The sequence below is a fragment of the Lygodium microphyllum genome, chromosome 5 (genome assembly GCF_053477565.2).
Source record: "Lygodium microphyllum isolate KBCC chromosome 5, Lygodium_microphyllum_v1.1.10, whole genome shotgun sequence".
NCBI classification, from domain to species: domain Eukaryota; kingdom Viridiplantae; phylum Streptophyta; class Polypodiopsida; order Schizaeales; family Lygodiaceae; genus Lygodium; species Lygodium microphyllum.
In genome coordinates, this window is record NC_141139.1 from 75,033,603 (window position 1) to 75,049,467 (window position 15,865).

A 15,865-nucleotide genomic window follows, 5' to 3' on the forward strand; every position below is an offset into this window, starting at 1 on the left:
TTCGCTTGGGGATCATTCCTGATCTTCCTTGCTTTAAGTGTAATTTTTGCAGGAATTTCAGCAACCTCTTGAGTAGAGGGGGGCAAAAGCTTGCAGGATAGGGATTATTTTTGCGGGAAAGGGAATAAACTCGGGGAAGAAGGAAGAGGAAACATGTGTGGCCACCCTCCTCTAAGAAGGGGAAGGGTGAGGAACGTTCTAGAAGGTTCTCTCCTTCTCTCTTTCTCTATCTCTCTCCCTCTCTCTTCCTCTCTCTCTCTCCCTCTCTTTCTGTCACTTCTCTCTCTTTGCTTCAGCCGAGAGCAAGGGGGGAAAAGGAAATAGTATCTCCCCTCTCCTTTGTCTCTCTTACCCTCTCTCTTCCTCTCACTCTCACTTTCCCTCTTCTTCTTCTTCTTCTTCTTCTTCTTCTTCTTCTCTTCCTTCTTCTTCTTCTTCTTCTTCTTCTTCTTCTTCTTCTTCTCTCCTCTCTCTCTCCCTCTCTCTCACCCTCTCTCTCTCCCTCTCCCTTCAACGTGTTGCTCTGTGTATCAAGCCTCCCTCTTCCTCTCCTTCAGCGTATCTGGGTATCAAGGTTCTCTCTCTCTCACGAGAGCAAAGCACTCTCTCTCTCTCTCACGAACGCAAGGGGCTCTCTCTCACGGGAGCAATGGGGGTGGGAAGAGGTGGTATCTCTACCTACACAGCATCGAGCCCCTCAAGGTCTCCCTATGCCCCCTTTTGTGATAAGGGGGGTTTATATAAGAGAGAGGAGGGTAATATTGGGGGGGCGTGATGTGGGCCCTTCCCTCCACCTGGGCGGCTAGAGTGGGGCTGCCGCCATGTAGTCTACCCCTCCTCCTTGTTGCAATCATCTTCATCCTCCATTTCGTCCTCGTCAGCTTCGTCGGCTTCCTCCTCCACATCATCACGTTCGACCCCCATGTCATTGCACTGTCCCCCTTTATCCTTTTCCCTCCCCCCCTGCCACCTATCATCGACAATGACAAGGGGAAATTTTCAATTAACTTTCTAAGGGGGTTCATTTGTGGGAGCGGGCGGAACATTACAAGTGTGTGCCTTGGTCAGTACCAACTCTATTGGACAACCGAACTATGAGATTACTTGCTCCCAAAGAAACTTGGCCATGGTTTGTCACTTGCTTGAGCTTCTACCCACTTGTGGTGAGTGGTCTATGGCAACAATGATGTACTTGGCTTGGGAGTATTGTGATATAGGATTGATTGGACAAGCAGAAACTTTTGGTCCGTTTTGGCACTCATCATAATGATTCACGAACTTAGCTGCATTGCAGAATAGCATTGGCTACCACAATTGAGACTAGAGCATCTTGTGTGTTGTAGCATCTCCACTAAAGTTCCCTTCAGCAATCTCGCCATGTGCTTCCTTAAGCACATCATACATTTTGTATTTGCAGACACGTCTCCTTAAGATTCCATCCTATCCTAACTAATACAATTGACTTGCAATCAATTGATAGGCTTGGACCTTCAAGGTTAGACTTTTTAACCTAGCTTTTTCTATGGGTCGTTTCGACAATCCATTCTCAAGGATGTCAACTTTGTCATGTGCCCACTATAGTGTAAGGTTTTCTCTTTAAAAATCTCATTTGTTAGAGAGATTCTAAAAAGATGCACATCTGGTAGGTCATCACTAATTCCTTGTCCCCGCGGCTTCTCTTGTGGGTATGTGGAACATATGATCTGACATATACTGTTATTTGCCTTGTGTATGACCATAGAGAAATCAAATTCAAAAACTAGAAGTAACCATCGAGCAATGTGTCTTGTTGCACAAGGTTTTTTTACAAGATAAAGCAATGCTTAATGATCCACAAAGAAGGCAAAGGGTGTCACTAGAAGATAATGTTTAAACTTCGTTATGGCAAACACCATGGTTAACCCTTCCCTCTCTGCTACTGTTGAGTAGTTCATTCTTATTTTAGAGTGAGTTTTTTGCTACAAAAGCTCAATTTGCCAAGTCAGCACAACACCGCCCCATGGAAACTTTTGATGCATCAATGTGCATGTGGAAGGTAATGGACCAATCTATGGCTCTTAAGATAGGAGTTGAAGTTAGAGTCTATTTAAACCTTTCATAGGCATGCTGACAATCTTCAGTCCACTCAAACATTATCAATAGCTTGTACAAAGGTCTAGCAACAATCAATGCATAGTTCAGTACAAAAACCAATGGTAGTCTATTTAAACCTTTCATAGGCATGCTGACAATCTTCGGTCCACTCAAACAGTATCAATAGCTTGTACAAAGGTCTAGCAACAATCAAAGCATAGTTCAGTACAAAAACCAATGGTAGTATCTTGTGTGGCCTAAGAAACATTGAACTCCCTTGAAATTGGCTAGAGGAGGAAGGTCTATAATCACCTTGACTTTAGAGAAGTCTGTGGGGCTATCCCATTCCTCGACACTACATGCCCCAAAATACAATTGTGCTTCACCCACAACTGGCACTTTAAGCGGTGCAATGAGAGGACATATTGCCGACACAATTCAAAGACTATTCACAACTTTTCCAAGTGCTCTCCCCAGTTGGTGTGGACACGCAGATCATCGACAAAGACTTCCAACCATTTTATGAGCATGTCCTTGAAGATGGCACACATGAGGTGTTGGAAGGTAGCAGGAGCATTGGTCTTTCCAAATGGCATGACTATGTAGGCAAACACCCCCCATTCGATGGAAAATGCCATCTTGTGCCTATCATCCAGATGGACTTGCACTTGGTTATAGCCTGAGAAGTCATCCAAAAAACTATAGGCTTCCTTTCTTGCCACTCTCTCTAACATGTGCTCTGTGTACGGGAACAAGTAGTTGTCTCTCTTGGTGGCTATGTTGACCTTATTATAATTTGTGCACACTCAAATCTTCCCATTCTTTTTCATCACTATGACTATGGGTGACATCGTGTCTGTGTGCTCTACCTCGTAAATAAATCCTGCCTTCAATAGCTTATCAATCTCCTCATTTACTACATGTGCATGCTTACGGTTCATCACGTATTGTCATTGCTTGACCTTCAGGGGTCATGGGAATATTGTGAGTCACTATGCTCAGATCTATTCTTGTCAACTTGTCAAAGAACCATGTAAACACGTCGACAAACTCCCTTAAGAGATTCATGAGATCATTCTCTTCCTCCTCGGTAAGCTCATTTGTCAGGTACTCAAGGATTTTGTGAAGTTCTAATTTGTTTGTTGGGACGCAATAGGTGATTTTCATTACGCAAGGAATGTACCTTGTTAGAGCTCCATAATCGCTTCTAGGCCGCCTCGAGTCACCCTTTAGCAAGGTAGAGACATCATCTAAGTCCACTAGTGAGGTTTTCCACATGTCCATCTCTACTTGGATTGCTTATGATGTATTGCCCAAGAATATCAGGCCATGACCACAATCCTCTATCACTTTGACATTCCTCATCCAAGGCCTACCTAGTAAGATATCATAATCCACTCCCTTCATAACTATGAAGTTCATGGAGAATTGGATTCCCACTATCTTTAGTGGCCAATCCTTTAGGACTCTAAAAGATCTAACCTTCATCCCATTTGCAAGCCATCACCTCAATCCTCTATTGCTCTAACATTCCTCATCCAAGGCCTGCCTAGCAACATATCATAATCCACTCCCTTCATAACTATGAAGTTCATGGAGAATTGGATTCCCACTATCTTTAGTGGCTAGTCCTTTAGGACTCTAAAAGATCTATTCTTCATCCCATTTGCTAGAGTGACATTGAATCATTTAGTTTTCATCAGTAGATTTTCTTAAGCTTGCAGAACTACATGACTAAGTACAGTAACCCCTACTCCTACGTCTACTATCCCCTTTCCTGTAGTATCTCCTAAGGCAACAATGGGTAAGACTGTGTGCATCTCAGTTCCCTCCCAAAAGGCATTCACTTGTAGAGAGTTGGACATTGGATTCAATGTTCCGCTTGGTACGTGTTTCATGGTATCATGGTCCGAGAAGTCTTGCGATTTATGATCATTATTTGTTATTAGTGTGGTTAGCAATTTGACATCCATCTTTCCCTCCTCAAATTCATGGGCTTCCTCCCAATGCTCTTCAGTTGTTTGCCTAGTCATGGCCCCCTCATTTTTCCCATCTAGCTATTCACATATAGTGGTGTTGTCTCTCCTGCTCTTAGATATGTGGGAGAGACAAGTGGGCTTATGGGATTGTGGTTGAGAGTGCATTGCTCCCATTCCTCAATGATAGGTTTAGCTTCTTGCAAGTAAGCTTGTGCTTCCTTTATTCATTCCTTGACCTTATCCAGAGTCTCGTTAGTTGTTAGTTGGGGTCAGGGTACTCTCCAACCCTAGCATTTCCCTTCTCTCTTCTCCTAGGAGCTGATGTTTCTACTTCAGCATTAGAGACCTATTTTCCTTTTGTTAACATGGTCTCACTCTCTATCTTGAGCATTATTTTTGCCTCTATCCTCTTTTTCCTCCTTCACTAACTCTTCTTCCCTATAGAAGATGCATCCAGGTTGCTAGGTCCAAGTAATGAGATATTGGCATGCTTTATTTGAGCTCCTGTCATAACATTTATAGGGATAGGTGTGGCATCGTTGTCAAGTGACTTGACACAAAAGAGTCTGAGTACCATAGACGGTATGATTGCCAAGCTACCGGAGGGTTTCTACCTAGGGTAATCGGCAAATAGGTGTGTGACTCCACATTCATGGCATCTCAAGTCAGTCTTGTTTCTATTTGCTTGCTCATTTTCAAGGAAATGAGATGAGATATGCCTTAGATGGCCACACATCCAACATGCTATGGGTTCCCCAAAGACTCTTGCAAGCACATCAAAGCATGTTTGAGTTGCTCACTAGAGCCTTATAGAGTTCTTCATTGCAGATCCAATTAATGAATACGGTAGAGACCGCTCACTCATTGGGTTGCTCAACTGCAAGTATCCTCTTGTAGAGACTCCTCACATGTATGACATAGTCTCATATGTCCTCTTTATGTTTATGATTGACATTCATCAGCTTAACAATGAGGTTATTAGAGTATCATGCCTTTGAGAATCTCTTGATGAAGAGATCCTTCAATTGAGTGAGGTTACTACATTCAACATTGTCTAGACTGGTTAACCACATCCATCCCTTGTCTTCCAAGCATTGTTGAGCTTGATATTTCTTCGGATCATTGTTGAGCTTGATCTCGCTTTGCATAGCATTTGGATCTCTGTCTTTGATGTACTTATGGCATGTACTTCACTTATGTCTAATCGGTCTTGACATGCTTGGCCTATGCCACTACTACATGCTCATTACATTGTCTGGAGTTGGATGTGACTGAGCCTTGCTTTGGCTTGACATTTGATTGCCCGGAGCTTACATTGGCTATTTCTTGGCTTGCCAGAGTTACCGTTTGGATGTACTTGATGTTTATGGATATGCTATGTACGGATGCTACACAGCCTATATGCTCATGATGTCTTATTGATGCTTGATCTTGGATCTTCTGTCAAAACTAGTGCTATCATATACCCTTGTTGAGCTTTTGTGCTTGATATTTACAGTTTTTGTGCTAGTGGGAGCATCTTTGGATGCTTAACAAAAATTGAGCAAGTAGTTTATGCTACTTGAGCATTCAGATACTTGAGACTGGGATCTTCACTTGGATGTTGCATGGTTGATATGCCGTGGTCCTCCTCACAGATGTACTTGGGCTGATTAGGGCTTTGCACTCCCTGAGCATACACCTATTTATGTCAGGCTTGCCAGTGTTGTGTACACTCTGCCCTATTACACAAGGGGTATGTTGGCTTACTAATGGATTCATTTGACATGCTTGGGTATTTGCTCAATGTCTGTATGACTATCACATGTTGATTTATGCCCACTTGATGCTAGTTATGCTTTGACAGTCGATGGGGTTGACTTAGTGCATTCATTTGCATATAGTTTTCTCTCATTGTACCTGGTTGTAATTTATTATAGCAAGAAATTACGCATGGAATGACGTGGAATTTTCATGCTAAATCATCTTGATTTTATGTACTTTTGATGGTACTTGGTGGGAAGCATCATTAGCTATTAGTTCGTGGTCATTTTGTCTTGATTTTGGTGGCATTTTGGTTGTTTACAGTAGAAAATAGTAAGCAGTTTTCAACTGTCTGCACCATTTTGGACTACAATATGGCATCTTATTCTATTGATAGTGCAATCTTCAACATCACTAAGCTTGATGGTACGAATTATGCCTATTGGAAGAGCCAATTTTTTCATGTATTGGTGCAAAAATCTCAAGTCAAGCCACTAAGGATGCATGGCGAGCAGTCTAAAACTATGACTGATGACTAATGGAATGAGCTTGATGAGTTATGAAAGTCCACTCTCATCTTGTCTCTCACTGAACAGGTGCATTACAATGCGGTTGAGGAAACACAGACGGTGCTTGGCAGCTTTGGGATAAGATCAAGAACCTCTATGACAAGAAAAGTCTAACAAGTCAGATGTATTGACTGAATCAACTTATGGACTTGTGCATGAAGGAGAATATGACAATGTCTGCTCATTTGAGTCGGTTCCATACTATTCTCAAGAACTTGACTTCACAGGGCATTACCTTCAATGATGAGGTTACTCCATTGTTTTTGCTTGGGACTCTGAGTGAGTCATGGGATGTATACCGCCACTGCCTTACGTGCTCTTGCTACTATTCTAAATTTGTCTGATGTAGAAAGTGCTCTTCTACAAGATGCCTCTCGTGTGTCGCATGCTTTGACTGTTAGAGGCAAAGATGGTAATGGAAAGAATGATCGTGGATATGGACGTGACAAAGACTCACTAAAGTCTAGGTCTAAGTCATGTGGTGGTAAGTCGCACAGCGTCTCGTGGGAGAAATGCTAATGTGATATGTCATCATTGCGGCAAGAAGGGTCATATACGCCCACAATGTCATAAAACACCATATTGGGGAATATGGAAATTTCCCATAAGTTTGGGACACGTGGTCAAATCTTTGGATTTGTCATAACTTGAACACTCTAACTCCAGATCAAGCGATCTATAGCTCAATAGATTCCATTTTTCAAGTCCTTTCCAATGATAGGTCACATCATATGGTTTTGAGAAACTTATGGGCATGTTATTCGGGTGCCACCTTATTAGTATTCAAAAAAAGGGAATTGGGAGATTCCCAAACTCACTAATATTTTGTTATGAGTTGCGCAATGAGAAGTGCAAAGAGAATAGGAAAGACAAAGTATAGGAAAATTCCTCTGATCGCAGCATTATGCCTACGAAATCTAATGTGAAAATCAAGGAGATAAATGTCATGCAGATTGATGACTCCAATGGGGAATACATACTTGCAGCTAGTTCTTGTGATGTGCACAGTTAACTGAGGTTCACTCTATGTATATGCAGTGCTGGCTTTTGGATTATGCTGCTTCATTTCATGTTGCACCGTGTCGTGAGTGGTTCCATTCCTACCGCACTATCTCTGGTTCAATTCGCTTGGGTGATGACAAGTCACTTGCTATTGTTGGCATTGGAGATGTATGATTGCAGTTCTCTACTGGCAGTAATTTTTTGTTATAGGATGTACGTCATGTACCTACACTTACAAGCAATCTTGTGTCTGTAGATGGCAGCTTGATGATGCTGGGTTTCATGTCTCTTTTGGGGATTCTGCCTGGAAGATCACCCGTAGCATTTGTGCTTACTAGAGGTGCTAAGGTTGGCAACCTCTATCCTCTTGTTGTTGATGGATCCTTTGTTGATCATGTTTTTTCTGTGGGTTCCATCCCACATGTATCTCTTTGGCATGCCCATTTGGGCCATATGTCTTTGAAGGGAATGAAAATGCTTTCTAGTTTGCAGTACTTACCACCCCTTGACTATGTATGTTTTGATTCATGTGAGCATTTTCTTTATGGCAAACAAACTAGGAATACACATAAGAAGTCTAGTAGGACATGCATGGGTGAGCCCTTCTCATTTGTACATTTGAATGTTTGTAGGCCCGTGCCTTGTCAGTCTATGGGTGGTGCAAAGTATTTTGTGATGTTTATTGATGATTTTTCGCATAAAGTTTGGGCTTATCCCCTAAGCTTAAGTTAGATGTCTTGTCTATGTTTCAAAGATGGCTTGCATTGGTTAAGAACCAGACTGGGCATAGGCTAAAATGCCTTCGGATTGGCAATGGGGGAGAATATGTGTCACGTGCCTTTGAGCAACTATGTGACGAGAGGCATATTAAGCACCAATTGACCGTCCCCTATACCCCACCCCAGAATGGTTTGGCTGAGCGGATGAATAGAACCATCCACGAGTGTGTATGCAGTATGCTTAGCCATGCATGCCTACCACACAGAGCTTTTGGGCTAAGGCAGTCAATACAGCTATGCATATCATAAATAGATCACCTTCTAGTGGTTTGGATTTCTAGGTTGCAGAGGAGGTATGGACTGGGAAACCTCCGTCTTATGTGCATCTGTGTGTCTTTGGATGTGAGACATTCTGCATGTGCCCAAGGACAAGTGTAGTAAGCTAGATCCTAAGAGTATCAAATGAATTTTTATTGGTCATGGAGATGTGGCAAGATGGGTTACCGCCTCTGGAATTCGCAGATGCGGAAAGTCATCCGTAACCCATGATGTAGTCTTCCATGAAGATAAGATGCATCAGCAGCTTGAGAAGGTGGTAGAGATATGCAAGGTTATATTCCAAGAGGAGCCCTATGCTCCAGTACAGCTTGCACAGCCAGATGGTCAGCCTACAGCAACAGTTGGCACACATAGCCAGGGTGTTGGACAGCCACAGAGCCTGCCGTGAGACTGTCTACTAGAGATAGACGTCCACTTGATAGATTTGAGCCCTCAATGCATTATGTCTTGATTACATATGCAAAAGAGCCTCTTACCTATGATGAGGCTATGCACAGGGGTAACATTCACTCTTGGGAGAGGGCTATGCGGTTTGAGATATACTCCTTGCATAAGAATATAACTTGGGATTTGGTTTACTTGCCTGCTGGCAAGAAGACTACCATGCAAATGGGTGTACAAGTTGGAAAGTACCCGTGGACACCCCAAGCTAATTTATAAGGCAAGACTTGTTGCTAAGGGTTTTAAACAAGAGCATGGACTTGACTTTGATGAAGTCTTTTCTCCTATGGTCAAGGTGATCACCCTACGCTTGGTTTTTACCTTAATCGCGCAACTTGACTTGGACATGTATCAGATGGATGTCAAGACTACATTCTTGCATGGGGATTTGCAAGATGAGATTTACATGGAGCAACCCAAAGACTTTGCAGAACCTGGCAGGGAGCACCTAGTGTGCAAGTTGAAGAAATGTCTTTATGGCTTGAATCAGACACCTAGGGAGTGGTATCATAAGTTTGATGCATTTATGCAATCATAGTGCTACATCAGGAGTGCTATGGATCCGTATCTTTACACAAAGAAAGCTCGTGATGGCTCATTGCTTATTTTGGTCCTTTACGTGGATGATATGCTAATAGCAAGGAAAGCTCATGATGAGTTGGATGCTCTTAAATTTTAGCTAAAGAAGAGCTTTGAGATGAAGGATTTGAGACAAGCCTCTCACATTCTTGGTATGTGTATGAAGTGCGACAGGCATTAGGGACTACTCTACCTCTCACAAAGGGAGTACATTCATACAGTCCTTGAGCGTTTCCACATACAGGATGTGAAGCCAACTGGTTGTCCATTACCTTCTTATGCAAAGGTCTCACATGCCAATTGTTCACATACAGATGAGCAAAGGACCGAGATGGCCACGATCCCTTATGCATCCGTCGTGGGTAGTTTAATGTATGCCATGATATTACTACATTGACAGTACCCACCACTACACATTGCAGGTGGCGGGCGCCCATCACCGTCACTTTATTCTTTATTCTTTTAGTGAGAGTTTGAATAAAGGAAGGCCCGGTCACACATTGTGGCTGTTGGAGTTCCCAATTGGTCTCTCTCTCTTTCTTGCGCTTGCTCTCTTGCCATAGCTCTTCCAAGCAAGCTTCGATCCTTCTCACCTTTCATTTTCGTTTGGCTCTTGGCATTTGGGTTAACTCCTAGCTCGGCTAGCAATGATGTCGCCAAGGGTATCCCACTTTTTCTCAACACTGGTATTGTCTAGCAATCTTTTCATGAGTAGCTCACTCATTATAAGGTCAGCTTTTAGGTCTCTCTCCTTATTAGTTTTGCCTCCCATTCTATTCCTACTTGAGATGGGTAGGATCTAGTAACCCTCATTGAGCTCTCTCTCCTAACACAATCTCTAAGCCCTTTGCTCCTGGATATAACTCGCAATGAGGTACAATGTTTTCCTTGCTAATTTCCTCTCCTCCTTAAGATCGGCTATGATATTGACTACTGGTCTTCCATGGTACACTATCCTTATCTATTGGTCATACTGTCTAACAAGTCACCGAATGTCGTTCAAGTACTCTGCCACACATTAAGGTCAAGGTCAAGATTATTCTCATTCGAGTTGATGCCTACCATAGTAATTGCCTCTCCTGATCCACTAGTGCATCTATAAGGTCAACTAAGCTGGCTAAAGATGTATCCCTAATCTTGGTTATCCTTTTCTTCCCTCGACAATCCGATGAGTGCATCTCCTCTAGATCTTTGTTCCCTCAGTGCCTTGGGTCACTCATCTGACTCTCGATGTTGTACTCCTACTAGTGGGTTCCTTTTTAGCTTAATCCCCTTTAGTGTGTTCCTTGTTAATCGAACATTGTAAATGTGTAGCACGTGTACACTAGTAGTGCGACTCGATGTGCGCTATGCAAAATCAATCTTTCTAGCTTTCACATGTGCTTAAATGTCTACAATGCCGAGTTTAATCTTCGATGAAGTCAACTACATCTAATCAATTTCTTGTCATTGTTGTTTTTGGAGGGGGTTGTGATTACTCTTAACAATTGAAATTGGGTCCTCTATGGGTCATGGCAGGTGGTGGTTTGATGACCGTTCAACTGAGTGGGTCAACTTAGGTCTCTATCCACACTCGTGGCCAATGGTCAATCATTTCAGTCCCCCCCCCTTGGACTGCCAGGTCAAGGTTTTTGAGTGCAAACAGTTCTATGGTTTCTTATTGGTTCGAACTTCACCCTAATTTTACCGATCAGCTGGTAGGTCCTAACACGTCCTAAAGTGGCCAAAATCTATCAAAAATAGGGTTCTAGATAACTCATTTGAGTCCCAATTTCGACCGTTCGAGTCACAGATCGGCTATCCTAGTGGACTCCATAAGGTATATGTCCATCTGAGTTATCAGGCTCGGACTCGGACGAGGGGTACCCATCCGAGTGTCCAAGTGGCTGTTCGAGGCCCCAAGTCTGGCCATGTGAGGCCGAGTGGTCTGACTCTTGTCCATGGTCGAACATTCAAGTGGGTCAACTTTAAGTGGTTCAGACATTTGAGTCACCAGGGCCATCCAAGGCTTGCGGTCGCATCCGAGCAATGCCATCGAAAATACACCGAATGGCACAAATAACCTTTTTAATGACTTAATACTCAATATCCAATGCACCTAGGGTTCCAGAGTAATGCAACAATTAGCAACAAGGATTCAGAGCATACGTAGAAGGACTCAATGTCAATGGCAAGGATCGTAAGTGTTGCTTCCTTGTAGACCTATCACTCCTTATCTCTCTCTCAATCTCACTAAGGGAAAATGAGCTCTCTCTTTCCTTATTTCACCTTTTGTGTTCTCTCTTTCTCCCCTCACACTCTATTCTCCTTCCTGGACATCAAAAATCTATTTCCTTTCTTCCCATGATCCCCTGTATTATTCTGGTTATCCAAAGAGTTATCTTTTCTCTCTTTTTCCTTATTTCCCAAACCTTAATGTCTCAAATCTAATCAAAATACACAACTCCTACTCTAAGAAATTCATAGAAAGATTTCTAAGCCTAAACTAATCCACAAAAGAGATCAAATAACCTCCAACTCCCTTGCTTCCTACCTAAAACCAAGTGCCATTTCAAAGATGAGCTCTGACTTTGTCACTCAATTTGAAGCGTGCAACCTCTTAAACTTGAATCATAGGTCTCAACAAACGGAACCAAAATGTCGTCGCCCTCGTTTAGGCAAACCACCAAGACCCACGGACTGCTTATTACTTCAATTTTTTATGTCAAGAGCTATGGCTACCTCCCACATAGCCATGCACACTCTTCCACACACCAATGTAGTGAGCTTACCTTCAAATCCGATCGAGTACCTCCTCCCATGAATTCATCAATGGCTCCACAATTCAAGATGCACTCTCAAGCAAGCTCCATCTCCAAGCTCTGAGCTTTGACCTCCAGCGCAAGAAGGGGGAAGAGAAGAAAATGATGATGAGAAGAGGAGAAAAAGAGCTTCTCCATGGTCCCTCACACACACTCCCTCTCTCATGCACAAGAAAGAAGCAAGAGCAAGAATAGAGCAAGTTTGGCCATGTATAAGAATGAGCTTTTTCATTCATTTCTTGAATTTTATATGCCCTTATCCCTTCCTTGGGCAGCCATCCCTCTTTTTGGTCTGGCCTTTGTCCCTTCCTCTCCTCTCTTTTCTTCTCCTTGCTATTAGCGTAGGTCTCAACCTGCACCTCTCATCCTTTACAATTTGCACGAGAGAGAGCCTAGCACTCTTTTACAAAATGAATTACAATGTACCCAACACTTTTCTTGCTAGCGTATTACAATGTGCTTATTATTGTGTGCTTCCTTTTACATTCGAGGCTTTTTCCTGCACTTCATGTCTTTATATTTTTTTCTGAGTAAGCCTTTCACTTTTGTTTTTCCCTCACCTTGGGACTAACTTTCATTTTTTATTTTTCGACTTTTTCGTCTTGATCTTCCAAGAATGTAACACTAGGATAAGGGAAATGCACCCTTGTATGCAAGGCAGCCTAATATCCTAAGTGCTAACAAGCATTTGTGCTATTCAGAAATTGCTTTCTTTTCCGTGGCTTTCTTTCCTAGGAAAAGTATTTTTGCAATACTCAAAGTGTTTATGGCCCAATGTAGAAAGTGCTTTTATCTCTAGGGAAAGCACTTTTTGCACTACTCAAAGTGCTTCTAGAAAAGTGAAAATTCTTTTGCGAGTTAATAAAGATCTTTCCCTCCTAGGAAAAGTTCTTCTACTCCATACAAAGTGCTTTCATTTCTAGGGAAAGCACTTTCTACACTACTCAAACTGCTTTTCAAATAGTCCAAAACCTCTTGGGAATCAAGAAATATCTTTTCTTCCAAGGGAAAGTGCTTCTCTCAACACAAAGTGCTTCCTTGACATGATAATAAATTTAACATATACTCAAATATAACTCTCACAGCCATAAATAGTTTGTTGAGTAAAAAGAAAGTACATATGCATCATTAGTGAATTGGACAGTGTCCACAAGAATATACATCCATTTCGTGTTGGAAAACATGAGGCAAAGAAAACTTGTACATAAGTATACAATCAGTAACTTGACTGACAAAACAATTAAGGGGGATACAACAAGGTAGTAGGATTTAGTACCTATGATAGTTATTTCAATGATTTGGCTTGTACGGTCGGGTAGATCGCTTGCAATTTGTGTGGTTGATTTTAAACCACATTTTCCAACCAAGTTATTTTCGATGGGTCATTGTCATCATCTTAGCAATATTAACCTTGTGCAATTACCCTTGCACCCACTATCTAGGCTCCATGGAATTCCACCATTTGAATAACCAAACTCTAAGATCATCAAACAAAAATTATTCATTGTGTCCTCACTTTGGTCTCTAACATTTAAGGCAACACAGTGAAGGTAGCTGTAAGATTCATTAACACCTTGAACAACTCATTATCCACAATCAATGTATTATCTTCGTTGAACTCTTGTATTGGTTCCCAAAAGTGTTTTAGATTCTTAAAGAAAATGGGCTTTTCAAAGGGTTTATTGGCAACAATGCACTGCTCTTGCCCAATAACTCCCTTAATCCGGTTCTTTGCTAAGGGAAATGTAGTCTTCAATGTTGTCCAATAGCTTGCATGACCCGATAAATATATATACCATCATGGCAACCTCCAACAAGAAGAGATCTACATTGTTTTTTATGTAGAACACATTATGTACATTATCCTTCATGGTAACACCACCAAGTCACAAATCTAGGACCCGCTGCACTCGGAGGCAATTGACCAAAAACAACTCATAGAAATCGGATATGATCGCAAGCCGGCCTACAAGAGACTCCTCCCATTGAAAGCAAGTGGTGTCTTATATATTGGTAGTGTTCAATCTATCTCCTCCTCTTTGATCTCCTCCATCTTGATCCTCTCATCATACTTAATCCCTATAAAATGCAGTAGGGCTCAAATCATTAAAGAAAAGCTTACAAACTAACAATTGGCAAAGTAAAATTAAACATTGGTATAAGAAGGAGACTATCGGAAAGAAAGAGGCAATCAACAAGATCAGGCAACATGAGGCTTCGAAAGAAGAGAACCCTTGCATTCTTAATATTAAAAGAAACTACAAGACAACACTAAGTGTTACACTATTTTATATCCGTTGGCTTTGGCCAATAGATGAGTAGGCGAGGTGGTGGGGGAACAAGTGGGTTAATTCCTTTTACTTTTCCTTGTTGGTGTAAGAATAAGCGAACGGCACATATTCTTCTCATGAGCCTCCGCCTTCCTTCCCTTCTTTTTCAAGGGTGTGTTGTCGTATGAGTAACTCATAGTGCCATATTTTATCCAATTAAGTCCTTTTATAAAATCCGTTGGGAAAGGAAGAAACCCCTTTTGGGATCACCTTTCAAGACCACCAAAATAGTGGAACTTTAGTACCACCTAAACGTGCTTCTACCCAAAAATACAAGCCAAAGAGATGACTCTCCTCGCACTATTGTACAAAATGGAAGTGGAGACATGGAGGGGTGATGCACAAAAGTGTGTGTGTTTAGCTATGTGATAATATTTGCATTGATCCTCGTGAAAACATGAATTAGCCTTCTCACAAGAATTTAAATGCGCTTTCTAAATGGGTGCAAAATTTTCAAATATTAACGCAAGCTTAAGCACATTTGTAGAGGCACAAAATTTGATCACATCCATACTAATGTTAAAAAATCACGATTGTAGCCCTATCGTTAATGCATTTTCCAAAAATCATTGAACCTGTGTTTCAGGTTGGATGGTTTTGGAAAGTTATCAATTGTTTGGATCTTTGCAAGTTTAATGCTAATCCCATCCTAAGAAATAATATAGCCCAAGAAATTAAGGTGCCCTTGCATCCATTTGCATTTTTTCATTTGAAGCTTGAGGTTAAAAGTGTTGCAAGCGTCCTAATACTACTTATTGTTGGCATTCATTTAGTTGTAGGAAGGCACTCTTTGCCATGTCTTGATGCACAAAATCATTAATGATTTGCCAAAGTCACATCAAGGTATGAATATCTGCTATCTTCTGAATATTGTCCCACTCATGATGATCGAGCCACAACAAGATGTCCTCGGTTGACAAGCCCGAAAATGCTCGAGGATAAATGTAACTAAAGTTCTTTGCCAAGATAATATTTGTTGATTCCCCATGAGCATCATCAAAGCTTGATTGCTTTGATTTAATGGTTGCATTAGTGATGTAGTAACAGCCTGGTCAGTAGAGGGCAGATGTTCCATGATTTCGTCGGTCCATAAGAAATTGAGATGATGGTTTAGTCTATATCATTTTCAAGAAGGTCTTGGTTGGAAAACATAGTTAAAAAGACTTTCAATAGCTTAAATGAAATATATCCTTAAATTAAACCTCTAATAAAGGATAAAATGGACTTATTGACATGAATTGGTAAAGTAATTTGAAACTTTGGCTCTAGAATTCTAGCACTTAGACCAAG